The following is a 22,422-nucleotide window of genomic DNA, read 5'->3' on the forward strand; positions in this document are numbered from 1 at the left end:
TTCGCACTTTTATCGCATCCAGATGTTTTCCAATAGAAAAGTATACAATTCGCTTATTTAATGGAATGGGATTTCGCAAATCGCACTTTTAAGGTGTCTAATAATCGCCATTTTTTCAGACCAGGTTCTGTTGGGCGATTTGGCCCAGAACTCAATTTGGTCAAGTGCACACATGGTTAATGTCATCACAGGTGTCCTTAATTTCACTCACAAACACCCTTACATATACCCCCACATCAATAAGGACACCTGTGAGGGTTTGGAGACATGGAGATTGTGCAGAGTGGATTTGAGTTGCTCATTTTGGATTTGGCCCATTTGGAGGAGCTGCGCAGGAGGGAGGAAGCTGTGCACCAGAACCAGGTACCACCCCAAATAGTGCGTACCCCACGTATGTATTGTGCTAGGCTGTACCTGGACTCCCTCTCGGATCAACAGGTTGTGGGGATGTTTAGGCTAAACTACAATAACTTGTTGAACTTATATGAGCAGGTGAGAGATGATTTGGACCCTTTTGGGGGAGCAACTATGCAGTGTCTGGGCTGCAGAAATTAATGTGTACCCTCTACTATTTGGCCACTGGCTGCACTCAGTCCGTGACCTCCTGGTCCTTGGGGGTATCACAAGCCACTTTCTCAAAGCATTTTACTCAAGTGTTACTTACTTTAAAGAAGTTGTGGCGGACATACATCAGATTCCCCATTTCAGAGTCAGAGTGGCAGGACCACAAGGTTGCTTTCTATAGACTCTCAGCATTCCCTCACGTGCGGGGCCACGTCTATGTCAATAGGCGTGGGCGGCACTCCCTGAACGTGCAGGTGGTATGTGATGCTCATCTCAAAATCCTAAGTGTAGTTGCAGGCTTCCTTGGGAACTGCCATGACGCCTATATTCGGAGACACTCCGGCCTCTGGAACCGATTTACCCAACAACAAATGCAAGAGGGCTGGCTACTTGGTAAGTACATTTTTACATATTACCCTCTCTATTCGTCTTTGTACCTGCTGAAATGTGTGTGTTTCAATTTTCACCAGCCTACTACTCTTGTCCAAGTAAATACTATTTGCCCACTGCACATACCTTACCATATAAGACAATAACTTGCTTTCTTTGGTTTACGTGACCCAGGATATGGGTGTCTTTCCTGGGTCATGACACCTTTGCGCACCCCCGATGGCCCTGCACAGCACCGGTATAATGAAGCCCATATTGCATCCCGCAATGTGGTGGAGCGTACGTTTGGAGTGTTGAAAAGTAGATTCCGGTGTTTGGACCGGTCATCTGGTTTGCTGCTTTACCACCCTGCAAAACTAGTGATGATCGTCCAGGCTTGCTGCATGTTAAACAACATAGCCCTATACCAACCAGCCTATGTGGAGGAGGATCATGTAGTAGTCGTGCAGGAAGCCCAACCTACCACACCTCGGGTAGTGAGGGGTACGCAGAGGGGGAATCTGGTGCGTACAGACATCATCAGGCACTACTTTTCTGGTAAGCACATATTCCCTCTATTCCTACATGTACCTTTGCTGGAAGTGATCTCACCTACATTACATTTATCACTAACATCTTTTTGCCCCCACATTTAGCCCAATAGACACAGTCCAAGGGTACAGTTGGTGGTGCAGACCTATCCCTTGCTGTAAAAAACCTTGTAAGTATATTAACAACATGTATGTGATTTTTGTGCAATCAACTATGGCTCACCTGTTGTTGTGGAACTACATGGGCCAGCATGCCCTGACACACTGTAAGCATGACAGCTCAAAACATGACTGCCACAGCTTGCTGAAATATGTAGTTCCACAACCTCGGACGTGCCAGATTTGAGACAACAGCATCTTCCACCAATACCTTGCCCATATATCATTACAGTATGGAACAGATCATACAACAAATGTTTGAAGAATAACACACAGACAAAATGGTATGCGTTGTGACATTTTTACTACAGTATATTATGTCATACATAACCTGCATTTGTCAGTCGCAAACAATAGAAATGTGTATTAATGTAACAAAAATTCAAGCATAGTATATGCATTATCAATTTATTTTATGTTAAATAATTATTTTTTCCCTCCATCAGGCCGCGCACTACCACCTCTTGACCCTGTGCACACGCCACCCCGGGTCCTAATAATCCGACGGGGGTGGGAAGTTGGTGAGCCACTTACTGGTGTGCTAGGTACACTACTAATTGTAGATGTAGTTGCACCTATGACATCTGACACCTCCATTTGATGGATTTGTGCCTGCATAGCGATCAACGCATTGGTCTGCGCAGTACACGATTGACTAATTGAATGAATACTTTGTGCAAGGCTGCCAATATGGATATTCTGCTCCCTTACAGCAGAACTAAGTTCAGCAAGACAGGTGTCTATGCTATTTGCCATACGCACCTGAGTGCCTACACCAACCCGTACACTCCTAGACAATTTTCTCAACTGTAGAAAGGTGTCACGCATGTACCCCTTAATGTTGCCCATTTCCAGACTTTGGGAGTCCATAAATTCTAGTTGTTTGTCCTTGAAATGTACAAAGGAGGTAGCAACTTGGGCAGCAGAAGCAGCTGTAGGGGGAGTATTTCTGGGTGGGGGTGGGTTTGGAGAAGATCACTCTGTGATGATGTGTTTATTTCCTCCTCAGCCGCAAACGTGTCCACTGGTTCCAGAATTATCTCTATGTCATCCACCGGCATATCAGAGGATTCTGTGGATTGTTGTCCTAGTTGTACAGTACCTGTGGATACAGAGGAAGAGGTAAGTACAGATGCATATATTGTCCTTTCTGTCGTCGTACTGTTTTGGAAAGGGTCTGAGATGGTAGACGCCCATACCTAGGGGTACTATGTACTTACAAATGGACCCCGATCCTGCATGAAACATTGACAATAATCTTCATTGACATGGCTAGGCCACATTACATTCATGTCCGTTGCAATGTAGCAGCTGGAGATAACTGTAATGTGATTTATTATTTGATGTGACATGGGTGTGTGTACTGTATGTGTAATGGCCTGTGGTTTGAACATTTACCTGCTTCCACAGATGCGGCACCATCGGAGCTTCTTTTCTTGAATGCTTGATCACTTTGGCATGGACAATGTGTGAAAGGAAAGATCGGCAGACTTTATGTATTGAGCAATGGAGATGCTTTTGTGCAAAATCATCAAATAAATTACAATAATGGACAAATTTACCTTTGGTTTAGGGCTATATTATTTACTATTCATATTTTTACATTGATGTTTTGCACCTGTAGTCAGCCAAAAAAATTAAAACACTGCTTGACACATTACAACTGTTGGCAAATCTGTGGTATGTAGGCGTGACTGCTAAAACACCAGTACACCAATGTTTTTGGGCCACATACATAAGAAGCTGCTAGAAAAAATGTTACAGTGTGGAACAATAGATGTGCAGTTGTGGAACTACAAGGCCCAGCATTCTGATCATTTTTAAAGTAGGTGTAAACTATTGCCATTGACAGACCTTGCTGGGCTATGTAGTTCCACAGCACCATATTAATTAGTATATGGAATACAAAATAACATTGCAGTTTCAATACATTGGCATGTATGTTTCATATTGCATGTGGTGACACTTACCAGCTCGGGGTGGGCTTGCCAGCCTATCGGTATCCGCAATGTGCATCCCAGGCAGGACCTCAGGGGGGATAATTCTTTGGAGCTTCACCTCATATGATGTGTAGGATATTGTGGTGGGGCTTCCTCCGCCAGTCTTGGTGGCCTCCTCCATCTCCATGGCCATTTTCTTTTATAGCTGCCACTTGATGTCGTTAAACCACTTCTTAACGTTTTTGATTAGCCTCTTGCGGTGACTGACAGCGTTGACCGCCTGGGTGATGTCCTTCCACATACCACGTTTACAATGTGAGGTGGTCTTGTGCTGGTTTTTCCCCAGTAAGCGGTCATACAGGGGTATGATGGCCCGGACAAGCGCCACATTCTCCTCATAACTGAATTGGACCTTTCTCCCACTTTTGGTGCGGCCAGCTTCACCCTCCTCCTCATCCTCTATATCTTCCACATGCATGTCAAAATCCTCCTCCATGCCAGTGTCTTCCTCCTCCTCCTCCTCACCTCCATCTTCCTCCATCTTGGACATGTGGCCCTCCTGCAGCTGCTGTGGGGTATGGGCAAGGTCCTGGCTACAGGATGGGGATGCCAGGGATCCTCCACCTCCTCCTGCTGGGCCTGGTCCGCCAGGGCCTGGTCTAGGGCTGCCCTTGCAGTGGCCATGGTGGCTGCCACACTGCTGCTACTCCCTGTAATGGAGGTCGACCTCACCAGTCCTCTGCTGCCTCTCCCACTGGCTCCTCTTGCCTGGCTGCTGCCGCTGCTCCCTCTGCCACTGGCCCCTTTTCCTCTGGTCACACTGCCACTGCTCCCTCTGCCACTGGCCCCTCTGCCACTCCTCACTCTGCCACCAACACCTCTTCCTCTTCTCACACTGCCACTGCTCCTCTCCATGCTCCTTACTTCCTATCAAAAGAGTGAAATGGCACCAATGCCCCTTTATATAGGGGGTGTGATGCATAATGGAGGGGACCTAGGTGGCCCAATAGGTTAGGGGGTTATTTGTCATGTGGAGACAATCTTGTAAATCGCACTCAGGTTGGTCTAAAATTCGCATATGACTGGCGGAAGAAATCACACTTTTTAGTGACATAATTTCGCATCAATTCGCCGCAAATCGCACTAAATCGCACTTTTTAGCCTCTAATGCGCATCCCATTAAATATGCGAATTATGACTAAAAAATGCGATTTCTGAAAGTGCGAAGAGCGGCGATGTGGAGTGCGAAAAATATATCCGCTTTTCTCTCAGCCCATAGAATGTCACTGGTAGTGACCCATATTCACATTATAAAATGTTCCACATTATTCAATGCCCTTATACACATAATGACTCACATAACACTCCTTACACATGCCCCACATTATCAAATGCACTTATACACCTAAAGCCCTACATAATTTTCCCTACAAATGCCCCACTTTATTTAATGCCCCAATATAAACATAGTGACACACATAATGCCCCTAACACATGCCCTTATACACTTATGCCCCCCACCCCCTCCACGTCCACTTATTATCTATAATTTCTAGGGCTTAGTACATAAGTATATTTGTGCATACTGTACATGGATTAGTGTCATATTTGACAGTATTGCAAACTGATCAACATTTTGTTTGCCATTTTATTTGTCGACAGCGTGACTGTTGATTGTCGGCATTTTGACCCTGTCAATATTTTGACTGTTGACATGTGACTGTGTCTATCGTTTAACTGTTGACCTTATGACCCTGTCAATCTTATGTTCAAGTCAACTTTTTGATCGTCGATATTTTGACTGTCATCATTATGACAGTCTACATTTAGGTGTTAATCTCCTGATTGTCTTATATTTTGACTACATCCTCCAAATACAGCTGCAGTGTGAGTAAACCATTGGTTGGAAAAGTTATTTTCTGTTTCCAGGCAACATGTAAGCAGTGCGCGTGACACAAAGGTGCCATACAGAACCGAAATACCCAGGAGTATACACAGAACGCATTATACATGCATAGACAACACTATAAATGGCATTGCAAAACTGTACAGGACTGTCTGCATTATTCAGACGTGTGGGTGAATCACAGTAACATAAACAAGCACTGGAAACATAAACGTGGGAATAACCATGGTACTGACCATGTTGTTAGACATCACACCTTTACCTGTCTCATATTTTTACATGTTTGTATACTTGTTATACACACTTTCTGCATATTATTATCCAGATGATTTACATTTGCACCTGTTCAAGGCCATGATGTATCAAAGAGCTAGTCATGATCTGTCAGCTAGAATTAGTCTCTTCAACATAAATGCAGAAATTATTAAACCAAACAAGATTATACTGTAGTTAAACTCATAGGAGTCATCTGGCCAGGTTCTCTAAGCTTCAAAAGTGATAACATGGAGAGTGATAAACAGCCAGCCAATCAGCTCCTACCTGCAATGTCACAGACTGTGTTTGAAAAATGTCAGAGAGGAGCTGATTGGCTGGCTGTTTATCAGTCTCCATTTTATCACTTTTGAAGCTTAGAGAATCTGGCCCATTGAGTTCTTATCATATGCACCAAAAATGCAGACGTAACATTGGTGCACATACAAGGGGCACATTAATACCGCAGCTGCTGTGAATGTGTACGCCGATAGTGTGCAAAAATATGCAAACTCCACAACCATGTGGATTAGTACTGAGATGCACACTGGTGGATTTGTGGGTCCGAGCTGCTAAGTATAAAGACACAGCATTGATGACAGATCAATCAATTATCAAACTTCTGAGAAACCCAATGATCACGCAGCATTGTTGCAGGGAGTCAGACAGCAGAGCCACTGTAACTGTGGATGGGACCACAGACGCAGACTGAGACAAGATCAGAAAATAGATGTCTGCCGCTCCTGCTACCTGTTACCAACAGTCCCAGACTATCACCCACTTTGCAAATAAATCCTCTCTGCGACATGCCCGGTGGCACCATGAAACTTAATTCCTAAGCCGTGACAATTGGCATTAGCCACCATGATATGGGAGATAGTGTTTTTGTCTCTCGCTGTTGCTGTGCCCTTATTTTTTGCAATACAAGAGGTCCGGTAATGAGTGCCCACATTCAAAAAAATGGAACTTTGCTCTTTTATTGGATAGTGGTGGAACTCAGTGGCAGATCTAGATGCAAAACTGCAGCGCAGTTCTAAATTCAAATAGGGGAACCACACTAACTGCCACTCCAAGTGCTACCAAACATGGCCGGCCGGGACTCACTGGCAGTTGTATGGCTCCGCCTAATTGAATTTAGCAGCCACTGGTGGATCTAGTACCACCACTGCAGGAAACCTACAGTATATATTAAACTTCAATGCCACTGAGTTATTATTGGTGATGTTTGATGGTGAAAGAAGTCTGTTTAAAATACATAAATGTCAGTGCTGATTGGGTGTTTTGTGTACATTTTGTATTCATTGTTGTTGGGGGGGCTGTTTTTGAGAACAGAATCCTAGAACGTTCAATCATTGTTTAGCTTTCTACAAGGTCAGGGGTTTCCAAATGTTACTGAATCACTGCACCAAGAGTATCAGCGTTTTTTTAATGGCACCCCTAGTATAAAAGCTTTTTATTGATAAATTTGGAAACAAATATTAAGAGAAGTATATAGGACCTGATTAATACCTGTTCTCTAGGGCCCATCAAACAGGTAACCGCCCCCCCATCTCAGAATGGTGGTAGCCCAGAGACACGAAGCAATGCTGCCCGATGAAGATACATCGACCAGCTTCGCATCCCCATACCGGGGATACTGCCGGTAGTGGAGCAGGAGGGATCGCAGCAGGGATGGGAGATTCCTGCTGCGGTCCCTCCTGATACATTCAGGTGATGGTTAATATTTGAGGCTAACCCCTGAAAACGGGTGTTTTCAGGGATTTAGCCACAAATATTAAAAGATAATGGGCCCCTAAATGCGTGAAACAATTCACTACACTAATTAGGGAAGATTGAGTGTAAGCAAGGCCATAACTAGGGGTGTGCGACCAATGCAACTGCATGGAGCACAAGGGCCTTGTTGGCGGCACTGTCACTGCCCTATGTTTCTTGCTTCTGGCTAGCAAGGAACCTGGAACAAGACCCTGCATCCAGTGTCACCACAGGTTCTATTCTCAGGAGAGAAAATAGCACCCTTTGGTCGGGATCCCGACTGTCGGGCAGTCATCGAGCACCCGTCTGAAAATTGTCCATCTCCTTAAACCATACCAGTCCTGTAATAGGTTAGTTAATTGGGAAAATGGTTTTTCAACTAGAAGTCACCTGTCTGCTATGCCATCCAACACATTCAAAATCATTTTCCATAAAACCCTAAAAACTAAATCTATGAAAACAACAGATGTTTCACATATAGCCACTTCAAGGGAAACCAGTGCTGAGTACAATTAGGTGGCTGTTGGAACCACCGGTATGTAATGTTTGACACAATATGCTTAGGAGTTTATATGGTTTGTTTGTCTTGTTACACGATTGTGGTGCTTTACTGCAAATGTGTAGAAATGAAAAATCACATGCCATTCAATGGGAGAATAAGAGCAGCGTAGCAAATTAACTGGAAACATAAGTTCTAACGTTCTGGCTGGATTACTCTGCCCTGCTGGCTAGACACGGCGAGCTGCACGCTAAACTTGAGACTAAATAGTCGTTATGTTACAATGAGAATATTTTGGTTGCGGGGAATGAATAACTGGATTGTATACGGGTATAGCTACATTTCGTTCTTACATTTGGTGTGGCTAGTGTGGTAGAAAACACCTCTTTAAATATTTATACATAGCATTATAAATAATATATTTTAGTGCAGTACCCAAAGGTCATTTGATAAACCTCTATAAGCCACAGGTGTAACTATGACTAACGCTAGAGAAATCATTTTCCACTTTGGGATTTTATGGTGACATTAAGTACTGTTTGCAGTGCACAGAGGGCTATATAGAAAAAAGATGTACTGGAGACCAAATATTGATTTATAAGCCAAGTACACACTAGAACAATCTCAATCTGATATGCTGCTTCTGGACAAAATGGAAGGATATACAAATGGAGCTCCAGCCAACGGGTGAGCAGGGCATCGAGGTGAGCCGTCTCTGTGCGCCGAGGTGACCCAACTCGGCACACTGTTCACCAGGACAGGGACAAGCAAGCGGCTCATACACTCAAGTGCCCATTGCCAGGAGCCGCTCAGATGAGAGCTGCGCCATCTGTACGGGCCAGATTTTTTAGTGCGTATGCACAATATGCGTGCCCACCATTGTTAGTTTTCTAGTAGGCCTTGCTGCAGGGTCAATCAGAAGATGTCGCTAGTAATAATTCACCACAGCATCCCCTGTCACTCTGTCGCGCTCGGCATTGTGTGTATGCAAATGCCTTTGCAAAGTCCCATTACCAGCGTTTCCAGCTGGGCACACATAGTGGGTTAACAAATTTATCCAAATGACCATCTTGTCAGTTTTCTGGCATTTTGGAGCAAATCGTGTATTGTCAATTGTTTCTGTACGTTACCAAATTGATGTATATCCAGCTTTAGGCTGTAGTTAGCATTATGGTGTCCACACATGGATAGATTTCATGTCCAATTTGATGTCTATCCAATTTCCCTTGAAATCCAGAACACCCCTGATCATGCCCACACAGAACAATTGAGTAAGGCAAATGGAATGTTTAACTGCTATTATTTTTTTTATCTTTATTGAATACACTGTCTGAGATAGAGGTGGAGGGAGCGGAAAATGCCACAGCCAGAAGCCGGGTCATTGGCTAGAGCCAGACGCGTGGCCGGGGGTTGGGGTGAGAACGGTAGATGCAGCTTCCGGGAGCCAGGTCATCGGCTAGAGCCGGACCCACAGATGAAGATTGAGGGTGGGGTTTGCGGGAGATGCTGCTGCTGGGAGCTAAGTCATTGGCTAGAGCCGAACCCTCTTGTGGTGATGCGGAGGGGTTGCAGGAGATGAGGCTGCCGGGAGCTGGTTTATGGCCAAATTGTTCATTATGAAGTGATCATCAGGCTTGATGAACAACCCGCAGGTACCCACATTGGATTGTCATCATGCCCACACATGTTATGTTTTTAAACGATTGGCCGTTCTGATGGTTGGAAGTGGCCATATCGTTTAAAAAAAATCTTACCGTGTGTTGGCACCTTTAGGCTTCAGTTAGGGTTTAAATGCACAAACCAACACATGTTAATATGCTGACTGTCAACATTCTGGCATTTAGACCATGCCAAACATTCTATTGTCTACATTTTGTATCACGCCCATATTTAGAATATATTAACAGACTAGCACATCCTATATACATGTAGGTCAAATAATTTGACTAAAGACTAAAAGCAACATATACAAAATACTTGCATTAATATATATATATATATATATATATATATATATATAAAATACAAAATGTAGCATTAATATATATATATAGGGCTTACACTACTCATTAATATAAACTGTAATTTTTTACAATAGTTATTTCATAAGTGCAAAATCATGACCACCGCTGCACCTTGTAAAGGTTAAATAATAATAATGATAATGATAATAATAATTATTATTATCATCCTTTATTTATATAGCACCACAAACCTAAAAATGTTTCAGAATTTTAATTTCCCAGATATTTTGGGAAAGTAGGCAAACATGGTCTAAACTGTGCTAGACAAATGATGGCTATATCCTTATTGGTTGCTTTATCTTACAGCACATATGTTATCATTTGAACTTATTTGAAAACAAGCTCCATGGCAACCAGATTTTTTATATTTAAAATCAAAATTGCAGTAAACCATACCAGCCAATCAGCAAACGTTTTGCGTAATCTACTGTAGGTTAGCAAATTAGTGATTGCTATGGTTACCTATACATTTGCGCTTTGTTATTTGAAATTCCTTTTACTGTGTTGTCATCATTTCTTTTTCTGTCCTACCGGAGTTCAAGCAATTGGCATCACTTATAGATACACATGTCTGTAAATTGGGAATACGGGAAAATGTCTTAGCAGCCAGTTAGATCCTTTCATTTTTATATTGTCGTTTTCAGAATAAAAGGAACGTTTTGATTGGATGCTCTTAAAGACCATCTTCCCTTGCTTGGATGCCCTGATGATGATATTGTACATGTACTGCTCTTTCACAATGAACATACACTGATTTCCTTAATATGAAAGATTTACTAAACTGTCCCTGGAAGCCGGTGCAACATGATGAAAGTCCTAGCCTGTTCCGCCCAACTTGACTTTGCTAAACAATCATTTTTGCAAATCATTCAGGTGAACAACTTGTATAATAGGGCAATATGCAGTCATGTGATTATATTCCATTCCAGGAATTTGAACTTGAACGGAAAGGAATGTTTACAAGATCATTACATGAATGTAGATGCCAAATGTGTCTGATATAATTCACAGAATGTCCGTACCGTGACGCTTGGAAATTGATTATTTACCTTGCATCCTGATGTGGAAAATGTATTCAAATGTATCAAAGTCTATGAAATATTTTACTGACTGTTGGAGCAATACAGCTATGTCTCTTTTACTTAGTTTAATGAAAATTGTAATCAATAAGAGCACATGATACTGTTTATTACAGATCAGAGCTGCCAGTGAGACAGGGATTCATATGTTGTAACAATTACAGAGCAATTACAGCAGCGTGTGTTACTGCGTCTAACAAGCCTATTCCAGCAGTCACAGACAAGACTAATTAATAGAAAGGGTACAAGCACAGAAATTATTTGGCAGTAGTTGGCATGAAAAGGTTGCTCTAACGTGCTGCTACAATATACAGTATGCACTTCATTTGTGTTCCTATCCTGTGCTGCTATGCCTCCTGCCTGTTCCTAACCTGTGCTGCTATGCCTCCTGCCTGTTCCTAACCTGTGCTGCTATGCCTCCTGCGTGTTCCTAACCTGTGCTGCTATGCCTCCTGCGTGTTCCTAACCTGTGCTGCTATACCTCCTGCGTGTTCCTAGCCTGTGCTGCTATGCCTCCTGCGTATTCCTAACCTGTGCTGTTATACCTCCTGCGTGTTCCTATTCTGTGCTGCTATGCCTCCTGCGTGTTCCTAACCTGTGCTGCTATACCTCCTGCGTGTTCCTAACCTGTGCTGCTATGCCTCCTGCGTATTCCTAACCTGTGCTGTTATACCTCCTGCGTGTTCCTATTCTGTGCTGCTATACCTCCTGCATGTTCCTAACCTGTGCTGCTATGCCTCTTGCGTGTTCCTAACCTGTGCTGCTATGCCTCCTGCGTGTTCCTAACCTGTGCTGCTATGCCTCCTGCGTGTTCCTAACCTGTGCTGCTATACCTCCTGCGTGTTCCTAACCTGTGCTACTATACCTCCTGCGTGTTCCTAACCTGTGCTGCTATGCCTCCTGCGTGTTCCTAACCTGTGCTGCTATACCTCCTGCGTGTTCCTAACCTGTGCTACTATACCTCCTGCGTGTTCCTAACCTGTGCTGCTATACCTCCTGCGTGCTCCTAACCTGTGCTGCTATGCCTCCTGCGTGTTCCTAACCTGTGCTGCTATGCCTCCTGCGTGTTCCTAACCTGTGCTGCTATGCCTCCTGCATGTTCCTAACCTGTGCTGCTATACCTCCTGCGTGTTCCTAACCTGTGCTGCTATGCCTCCTGCGTGTTCCTAACCTGTGCTGTTATACCTCCTGCGTGTTCCTATTCTGTGCTGCTATACCTCCTGCATGTTCCTAACCTGTGCTGCTATGCCTCTTGCGTGTCTCTAACCTGTGCTGCTATGCCTCCTGCGTGTTCCTAACCTGTGCTGCTATGCCTCCTGCAAGTTCCTAACCTGTGCTGCTATGCCTCCTGCATGTTCCTAACCTGTGCTGCTATGCCTCCTGCGTGTTCCTAACCTGTGCTGCTATACCACCTGTGTGTTCCTAACCTGTGCTGCTATACCTCCTGTATGTTCCTAACCTGTGCTGCTATATCTCCTGCGTGTTCCTAGCCTGTGCTGCTATACCTCCTGCATGTTCCTAACCTGTGCTGCTATGCCTCTTGTGTGTTCCTAACCTGTGCTGCTATATCTCCTTTGTGTTCCTACACTGTGCTGCTATGCCTCCTGCATGTTTCTAACCTGTGCTGCTATACCTCCTGCGTGTTCCTAACCTGTGCTGCTATACCTCCTGCGTGCTCCTAACCTGTGCTGCTATGCCTCCTGCGTGTTCCTAACCTGTGCTGCTATGCCTCCTGCGTGTTCCTAACCTGTGCTGCTATGCCTCCTGCATGTTCCTAACCTGTGCTGCTATACCTCCTGCGTGTTCCTAACCTGTGCTGCTATGCCTCCTGCGTGTTCCTAACCTGTGCTGTTATACCTCCTGCGTGTTCCTATTCTGTGCTGCTATACCTCCTGCATGTTCCTAACCTGTGCTGCTATGCCTCTTGCGTGTCTCTAACCTGTGCTGCTATGCCTCCTGCGTGTTCCTAACCTGTGCTGCTATGCCTCCTGCAAGTTCCTAACCTGTGCTGCTATGCCTCCTGCATGTTCCTAACCTGTGCTGCTATGCCTCCTGCGTGTTCCTAACCTGTGCTGCTATACCACCTGTGTGTTCCTAACCTGTGCTGCTATACCTCCTGTATGTTCCTAACCTGTGCTGCTATATCTCCTGCGTGTTCCTAGCCTGTGCTGCTATACCTCCTGCATGTTCCTAACCTGTGCTGCTATGCCTCTTGTGTGTTCCTAACCTGTGCTGCTATATCTCCTTTGTGTTCCTACACTGTGCTGCTATGCCTCCTGCATGTTTCTAACCTGTGCTGCTATACCTCCTGCAAGTTCCTAACCTGTGCTGCTATACCTCCTGCAAGTTCCTAACCTGTGCTGCTATACCTCCTGTGTGTTGCTATCCTGTGCTGCTATTCCTCCTGTATGTTCCTAACCTGTGCTGCTATGCAACCTCCTGTGTGTTCCTATCCTGTCCTGCTATACCTCCTGTGTGTGGGTGTGGTATATGGTCAGGGCCGGCGCCACCACTAGGCAGCTTTAGGCATTTTCCTAGGATGCCGGCCACTGGAGGGCGGTAGTGAACGGTCAAGGAGAGCAGGACGGTGCCGCCAAGTTGCAGGGTGCAGGAGCGGGGAGCAGGTGAGTGAGGGATACAACCCCCCTCCGTGATCATCAGCGGCAACTCCCTGTGCGGCAATCCCCCGAGCGACACCCCCCCTGGAGTGCGGGTATTGAGGGATCCAACCCCTGTTCCCCAGGATCACATATAAGTTTCAGATTGCGCTGATTACTCCCACTACTTTGTTTTGCTAATGTGCTCCTAATTTGTGCAGCATTGCCTCCTGTGTGCTCCTAACATATACTGTTTTACTTCCCATATGCTCCTAACCTGTACTGCTATTCTAGTCAGTGTCTTTTTATCTTGGCTTTCCTACCTTTCATTGACATTTAATCTACTTTTCCCTGGTACAGTATAACCTTTCAACCACTAGAGTGAGCTCATTCCCCTTGTCGCACACAACTATCATTGTGCAGCATATTTACAACTTCCAATGCTTTAGCCTCTTACATCTTGAATGTGCTGGGGATACTGGGGCAACTTCTCCAGTTAGCATAAAATTATCAGCAGTTTCTAATCTAGATCAACATGTCACAGGGATGCCATTAATATCCCAGCTGTCGGGATGCTGGCAGTCAGAATACAAACATCAGCATCCCAACTAGCAGGTAGAAGAACCGGAATCCCAACATCGATGAGGATATTGACGCTGGCATCCTGACTGCCGGCAACTCAATCGTAAGTATGTTGGGTGGGTCAGCGCTAGGCTTGATGTAGGGGATAGATTTAGACAGTAGTGGGTGATTAAGGATTAGGTTGCAGAGGGGAGGTTAGGGTCAGGCTGTGGGGGGAGGGTTAGGGTTGGCACTACTTGGGAAGGTTAGGCTGTTGGAAGGAAGAGTTAGGGGGTGCAGGATGAAGGTATATATAAAGACCCATGGCAGAATTCCCTGCATTGGGATGACAGATTCGGTAGTCTGACTGCTGGCACCCTCACCACTAGTCATCAGTATGTATTCCATCGCATATGCTTTCAACAATGCAGAGCTCTAGAACAAAACACATACTTGTTGTATCAGGAAACCATCAAACAGGAGCTCATAAATGGGGTATGGGTAAAATCCGGACAGGACAAGACCCCAAAACGCCTGACCGTGAGGGTGCATTGCTGGGGGTGTCCCGTCCAGTGGGGCTGCTCTGACACCTGCCACCAGGGAGAGGAGAAGGGGGAGAATACAGCCTCCCTGCATGGGCCGGGGGTGTAATAAAATCCAGAATGGTCAGGGGTAGATGTATGAAGCAGTGATAAGGGAGGAGAAGTGATAAAGAGCCTGGAACTTTATCACTGGCCAATCAGCTCCTGACTGTTCAGTTGCAGTTGGAAACCGACTGGCCGGTGATAAAGTACCAGGCACTTTATCACTTCTCCTCCCTTATCACTGCTTCATACATCTACCCCTAAGTTATTAACACATCAAAACAATAAATCCCTACAACAACTGAGGAGCAATTATCCTCAAAATAAGAACAAGGGACTCCATCACACAGTGGCGTAAGTTCGTCCTAGTTGCCTGGCGGCAAGATAAATATTTTTGCCCCCCCCACACACACGCCCTACCTTTTATAAATATATCTATTCATGTGTGAATGTTATGTATTTTATGTTTAAAATAGAGTGTAATATCTATGTTCCCGGAAAAAAGGGAAGTCAGCCACAGAAGCGATATCGACGGCTTTCAATTAAATGATTCAAACTTTCAGGGGAGGAGAGGTGCCCCTTGGCAGCAGGAGCCCAGCGGCAAATTACTCCATTGTCTCCCAGAGTTCTGCCTCTGCCATCACGTATCCCTTGGGATACAGGTACCGCTACTATAAAAAAAAAAAGTATGCAAGTTCTGCCTGTTAATTACCTCTGACCCAGAATTACGCTCATTAACTAAACCAATCTATTATGCATTGTTACACAAGAGAGAAAAATTTGAAAGACCTATTATTGAAATCGATGTGCTGCCGCTGTGCCGCTAACCCATAGCAACATAAGAATCTGCGTATCATTTTAGAGAATTTACTCGATAAATGAGTGTTCTAGAAGTTGGCTGATAGGTGATTTCACAACTTTTCTTTAGGTATAATGATTCTCCCCCATATTAACAGACAGTATTTAAGGATCTCCGCTCATGGCCAAATGTGCAACATATTCCAATGGTTGAGCTGACACTCAAGAACATCAGCCATCATCAACAATTCCATGTTTGTGTAATCAGTCCCAACTGAGTGCTGCTGAGGGGTTGGATGCTCCACCAAGGCTGCCCACACAGCGTCTGAATGGAGGTTTCAGCTTTGTAACACGGCTTTTGTTCTCAGCACAATACACTGAAGCTCGGTGTCTAATGATATTGTTTATTTTAGCTTCATGATGATGTGGTAACAGTGGAAGACTTCCATGAAGAAAGCGGCTCATCTCAGGTTTACACAGGAATTGTTGGAACAGCCTTGTTTGCTTTGGTGCTGTGCATACTCCAAATACCTGTCGGATTCTAGCACAGCCTCCGTGAAGGATCCAAAGCACAATTCACTAGGTCAGAAGTTGAACGGGAATGAATGGCTAGAAGACAGGCTGCATCTGGGTTTCATAACGTTATCTAGAGCCAGTCGAAGTGCAAATCTCTGCTTTTAGTGTAATGTGCTATATGGTAATCTCCACGGCTTGCAAATGGTCCTGTATCAAACCACAGCAGATAAATCTTAAAATAATGGTTATGTTCCCTCTTCTTATGTTCGTGATATTGTGGAGCCGTTATAATGAGTCAGACATTCTTCATATTAACATTCACACTTGCCTAAGTATGTAAGGACAGTTGGGGCGTCAGAATATCGATGACTATGAAACACATAGGACATCCCGGCGTTTAGGATGCCGACGGCATAATACCGACCTCGGCATCCCGAAGGTGAAAAGGGGCTTGTAAGGCACCCTACATCTCTCCCTTACCCCTGTAACCATATCCCTCCCCCTGCAGCCCAACATGGACACCGTATATATGTAGCGCGTCACCTCGCATGGCTCGCTGCGCTCTCCGTGCTTCGGGCACGGTGCCTCGCAGTGCCCGGCACACTATTATATTCCCACTTGGACAGTAAAGTATAAAAACAAAAACACTTTTTTGGAAAAATATGAAAACCTCATGTCGACCTTATTAAAGTCGACCATGTCTATGTCAACCCCAGGAGTGTTGCATGTGGTTTGGCACTTGATGTGGCATTTTTTACATGCGATAAATTGCATGTAAAGGACTCACAGGGAGCTGCCGGCGGGGAGGAGTTTTGAAAACTGACTTTCAAAACAATGGGTGCTGCTGATTGGCTGAGAGAGCTTTCTCAGCCAATCACTGGCCCCCATTCTTTTGAATAGGAGTTTTCAATTTCCTGGAAATGCCCCCCCCCCCCCCCCCCCACGCCCTTTGTAGTTGCCTAAACATAACACACACACACAGTTTATATAGAGTGTGGAAGAAAAGTTAATAGCCAAATTGATGTAATAATTTTTGTAGTTTTTTTTTTAGTTTGTATGTACTAGTGTTGCAATTGGACTGGCATCGTCAGATCCATAGGGCTGTGATAGCAATAGTTTACACTCTCCCAAAATGGTGAAACATTGTGAAGCCCCTGTTGAAAGTCTATCAATGTGCTCTAAATGTATATGTACTGTATACTGGAATTGGCAGATGAATAAAAACTTTAATATGGTGATGGGAAAAAGTTGTGTAATATTCATTTCACTGACTGGCAGCCCCTTAATGCCAGAGAACATTCTAGGAGCAGTTTGTTCCATTCGGAATGGACTTGCTGGCAGTGTGATAGAGACATCAACTTGAGGGCGGTTAGAGTGGCGCAAAGCCTGAGCAGAAGAACATGGTGTTCTATAAATAGGGGGAGCCCTGTGCCTGTGCGGCAGTTGGGGATCGGGCTTACCTGGAGGTAGATGCTGTTCGGCACTACCATATATATGTGCTGCCCCCTGAAGTGCTGTCCAGGAGCTGGGTGCTGAAACAACTGAGACTAAGGTGTCTGATTCAGAACTGATTGCTGGGCTGCGAAATTTGCAGCCTGAGCGAATATCAAACGACTGAGCATGCAAACGGATCACACTGAGCATGCACGGGGGACTCCTTGCATTGAAATCCAGCATATTTTTATATATGCTGGCTGTTTGCAAGTTCATTGACAGGTGGCTGGTGTTTGGGAGTGGCAGCAGGCCATTTCATGGGAGTGTTAGGAACAAATGCTGGTGTGAACACCCATTTACAGGGAGGGCCTCCGATATCAGTTCCAGTCCTGATTTCGTCACATCCAAGTAAGTTCTGGGCTACTCAGACTCAGACACTGCACACAGTGGGGAAATCATTTGACGGTGAGTGTGCTGCGAATGGATTGTCCTTTTTTTGCCCAGGCTTACACAGGGGGCGGGGTTTTCACTCTAGTTATCTACATAAACCTACTGTATCTTGGTATGCATTATGATTATCTAATATTCAGTAAAAATAAAAAAACACATTCAAAAGTGGTACAATAATATAATATACTATAATATACAGGGGCTGTATAATGTAATATAATATAATAAAGATATGAAAATATAGCAGAACATTACTCAAAAAGGAGGACCATTGCGAATCATCTCCAGATCATACCAGGAGGTATTGCAAAAGCTATTCCATAATGCCTCTTTTAGAACTCTAGACAGATTCTGTATATATGGATGCTAGGGATTGCCATCGACCATCGATGATTAGAAATCATAAATAGTTTATGGCTGATATCATCGATGTCAAGCTTAAACAAATAGTTTAGTTTTTGCTTTTTTCCCCAAGGGGCCGGGACACAGAGCATAGCTCCGCCCCCGACTACCTGCAAAGCCCGCCTCCATATTTTGATTAGCCCACAGGCAACTGAATCAAAGAAAATGGATGACCATAGATATGTAAAAACATTGATGGTCATCCATTGAATATAAATACACTATTGATGGCCAAGGCAACGATGGCCATCCCTAACATTGGAAGCCAGATTAAAGAACTTTCCTGTTCGTTTATCCTTACATATGAAAGCTCCTGCCCAGTCCACAGAGAACAGGAAAGTGAATCTGGGACGCACAAAGAACAGTGGAATCGTGTCTGGAGCTATCCAATGTGACAATATTGTCTTTTTTGTGACTGCTGCCAATTTTATAATCAATATATGGGTGCCTTTAGGTATTCTGCCCATTTCCTCTTTGGAGTAAACAACCCATTACACCCATGTTTTATCTATTACAAAGCATATATTTCAATGATTTGAAATGTAATCAGTGAAAGATTACCGAATAGGCTTATGGGCAATGTTCCCTCTAATTTTACGAAGGCTGTGTGCGGCAAAAGATATTGGCTGTGCAACTTTGGAAGGAAATGTACATTTTTGTGCGTCACATAACGTATACAGGCCTAGGTTTCGAGTTCTGTTGAGTTAATAAAGCAATTTGAATGTTTACAGACTTCACACACCACACGTATAGGCTATAGCAGTGATTTTCAACCTTATTAAACTCATGGCACACTAAACACGATTTTAACCTTTGTGCGCTCAGTTGTAATGTCTGTGCGCGGGCTCGGCGAGTTGTGTGCACGCGCACACGCGCACAGCTTAGAGGGAACACTGCTTATGGGCCCTGCGCCTTTTAGGGGCCCCGCAGCAACGGATCAAAATAATATTGATTTGATCTTGAAAGATCTGTCTGTCTTAAATTGCTTCCAAAAAAGATAAAAAATAAATCCACCCAAAGAAATGAAAACTTGACATTAAGGGCTCTATAGAGAAAACACTGTCTTAATGTAATGTACCCATTAACAACTAAGTACATAAACCATAGACATCAGATTCACATTATAGTTTCCAGACTGTAGACTGCTGGTTGATAAAATTAAAAACATATTAGGAGATAATTTGCGAGGGGCCCCAAGAATTTGACATGTATTAGGGGATAATTTGTGAGGGGGATTATATCCAGCACTGGTCCTAAAGTTAAACGAGTTTGCAACAGAAAACAGACAGTAATACAGTATATTCACCTCTATATATACCTCTATATCTGCTTGTACTAACGGGTATGCTATACCATTGCTTACTTTAGATTGTACAGAGTATGAAGGCCATAACTAGCTGTGTTTCAGTGCTGCAGACACCCACGGATTGCTGTCCCCTGTGCCCTGCATTTGACTATCATGGTACCTGGATTGGCACCATTGCAGCCAGTACCACTGCTGCTGTTCTGCATCCTGCAGCATGCCCTGTGCAGCCTGTGAAGCCCCAGGAGCGTCCTCAGGATGTTTAAGGAAGCGCCGTGCAGTGGAACTGACGGACATTATAAAACTTTGGTATATCCAATGTCACCGTGTTATTTTAAGGTATAGATGTCTTTTTTTTAAAGTAACAATAACAATAGTGGAGCAAAATTTGTATAATTATTTCTACCGCAACACCAGGGCCGGATTAACAATGGGCCTGATGGAGCTTCAGCTCCAGGCCCACTTTCCAAATAGGCCCATTTTGTAGATGAGGACTGTGGCTTTCCAATGAGCCCAGCCCCGCGTAGCTAGCCCCCGGGAACCGGAGATACTGCAAAGCAAAGCTGGAACGGTTTCCCCATAGGATAACATGGGACCCGCTAATTCCGACCCTCACCCAGTTCCGACGACTGCCAGTTCCCCCCCCCCCCCCGGCATCACAGAAGCTTGAAGTAAATCTTATTCAAACCCAAATCGCTGGGCCTTCAATCTGATATCAGGCTAGTTCATATGGGGTAATTAATTCCAGAGATATTGCAGGTAAACTGATTTTTTTATTTCTACAATGTAATTTCATGGGTGTTCATGCTCTTGGAGGGCAGATTTCTCTGGAACCAAATGGCTCAGTTTCATGGAACTTATATAAGGGGGTTACTATAGTGTTGCCTAATTTGTATAATGGGTATATTGTGTGGTAAACTTAGGTGACCACATAAAGGCAGGGTTGCCGACTTTTAGATTCTCCTCTCTGGGAGAAGCCCGGAGATTAGACTTTCAGCAGCCGTTCGGGGGCGGGGCTTGAACATGATGTCATTAAGCCCCGTCCCCAGGATGTAAAATGGCCTAATTCACGTATCTCTGTGGAGGGGGCGGGGCTAAAATGATGTGATTGTGACATCTTAGCTCTGCCCCTCCTCTAAGACCCGCGGACTGCGGCATTTAAATGCCACGATTGGGGGGGGGGGAGGCACAGTGGGGGTCCCCCTGAATCCGGGAGGGTTGGGGGACACGATTTTTGGGAGACTCCAGGCCATTCCAGGAGGGCAGGCAACGCTGCATAAAGGCCTTTATTCAGATCTGATTGCAGTACAAATTTGTTTGGAAAATGGGCAATACCATGTAAGAGTTAGATTTGGTGAGTTATTTTGTTTCTGTGCAGGGAAAATACTGACTGCTTTATTTTTAGACTGCAATTTAGATTTCAGTTTCAACACACCCCACCCAAATTGTACTCTCTCTCTGCACATGTTACATCTGCCCCACCTGCAGTGCACATGGTTTTGCCCATTTTCCAAACAAATTTGTACGGCGATCAGATCTGAATAAGGGCCAAAAGGTGCTGAAATGTTGTCTACCAAGTTTTGGCTTTCAGTATTTTTTTTATGACTGGTATCTTAGGACATCAGCGTCCTGCGGATGCACCTTTGAAGGGCACCCGGCAATATATCTCTCTGCATCCTGTGAGTGTCGGAATTTGTAATCAATCCATATGTTTCCGGACACCTTGGATTGCACCTAGGCAAGTAACACCCATGAGCAGACCACCCAACCAGAACACTGGTCACACACCCCACATTATTAGGTGCTGGCCACAACCCCTATAATTGCGTGTAATAGGCCCTTGATAATTTTCAGCTCCAGGACCATTAAGACCTAAATCTGGCTCTGCACATGCAGATTTATCTTCAGATCTGGCTGGTTGGAACAAAAACATGGTTATGGATGAGAGCAAATGACAGTTGACCATTTGCTTGGAAATGCTGGAAAACTGACCAGTGGCGGAACTCCCGGAGGCAATGGAGTCATCTGCCGCCGGGCGCAAGCCTTAGAGGGGGCACTGGCTCCATTGCCCCCCCCGATGTTTCGCTCACTTGTAAAGTACCCTGATAGTAGGCAGCGGCGCGGCAGGGCCCCTGTCCCCCCCCGTCCCCCTGTCAGCTGGTTTGCTGCAGCAGCAGTACTCACTGTGAGTCGGTCGGGAGACTCACAGCAAGTGCAGGACGGGTCAGGTGACACACAGCATATGTGCTCCCGGCAGCCCAGCCCCGCGCAGCGAGCTTCAGCCAGCCGTCAGTCTTGCCTCCAGTCACTGGCAGCTGGCTGCCGTTGAGGGCCCCCAGATAGAAGCATCCCCACATTGAATTTGCGGTGCAGCCTACCCCCGGCCCCCTCCGCCCAGAAGCACATCTGCCACCACCCGCGGGGAAGGCAGAGGCTGCTCTACGCTCCCGCTCAGCCAGACCTGCAGCGCAAATTGAAGCCTACACTGCCAGCAACATCAGGAGATGCCTGTGAAGCAGCAGCTCAGCGAGCCCGGGATATGGAGCTAGAAGGAGAAGGTACATGTCACCCCCTCATCCTTCACCATCACCTCACACCCAGATGGCCCCTGCGTTGTGTGCACTGTCCAGAAGGGATCAGCACCGTGAGGCCCTGTGCGGGTCGGTACAGCCGCCCACCTCC

At 45.1% G+C, this 22,422-nt stretch overlaps 2 long non-coding RNA genes across 2 annotated transcripts in view; one reads left to right on the forward strand and one right to left on the reverse strand.

Moving 5' to 3' along the window:
* Nucleotides 1-22,422, reverse strand: part of LOC146058726 (uncharacterized) — a 195,632-nt gene that overhangs the window by 106,797 nt on the left and 66,413 nt on the right. The gene's annotated exons all lie outside the window — the stretch shown is intronic.
* Nucleotides 1,395-3,082, forward strand: LOC146058725 (uncharacterized). Its single transcript, XR_014469919.1, has 4 exons — nucleotides 1,395-1,491; nucleotides 1,590-1,654; nucleotides 2,653-2,765; nucleotides 3,054-3,082. It is a non-coding gene; the product is annotated as an uncharacterized LOC146058725 (long non-coding RNA).

This window comes from Crinia signifera, chromosome 2, assembly GCF_055691185.1.
Source record: "Crinia signifera chromosome 2, ASM5569118v1, whole genome shotgun sequence".
Classification (NCBI taxonomy): Eukaryota; Metazoa; Chordata; class Amphibia; order Anura; family Myobatrachidae; genus Crinia; species Crinia signifera.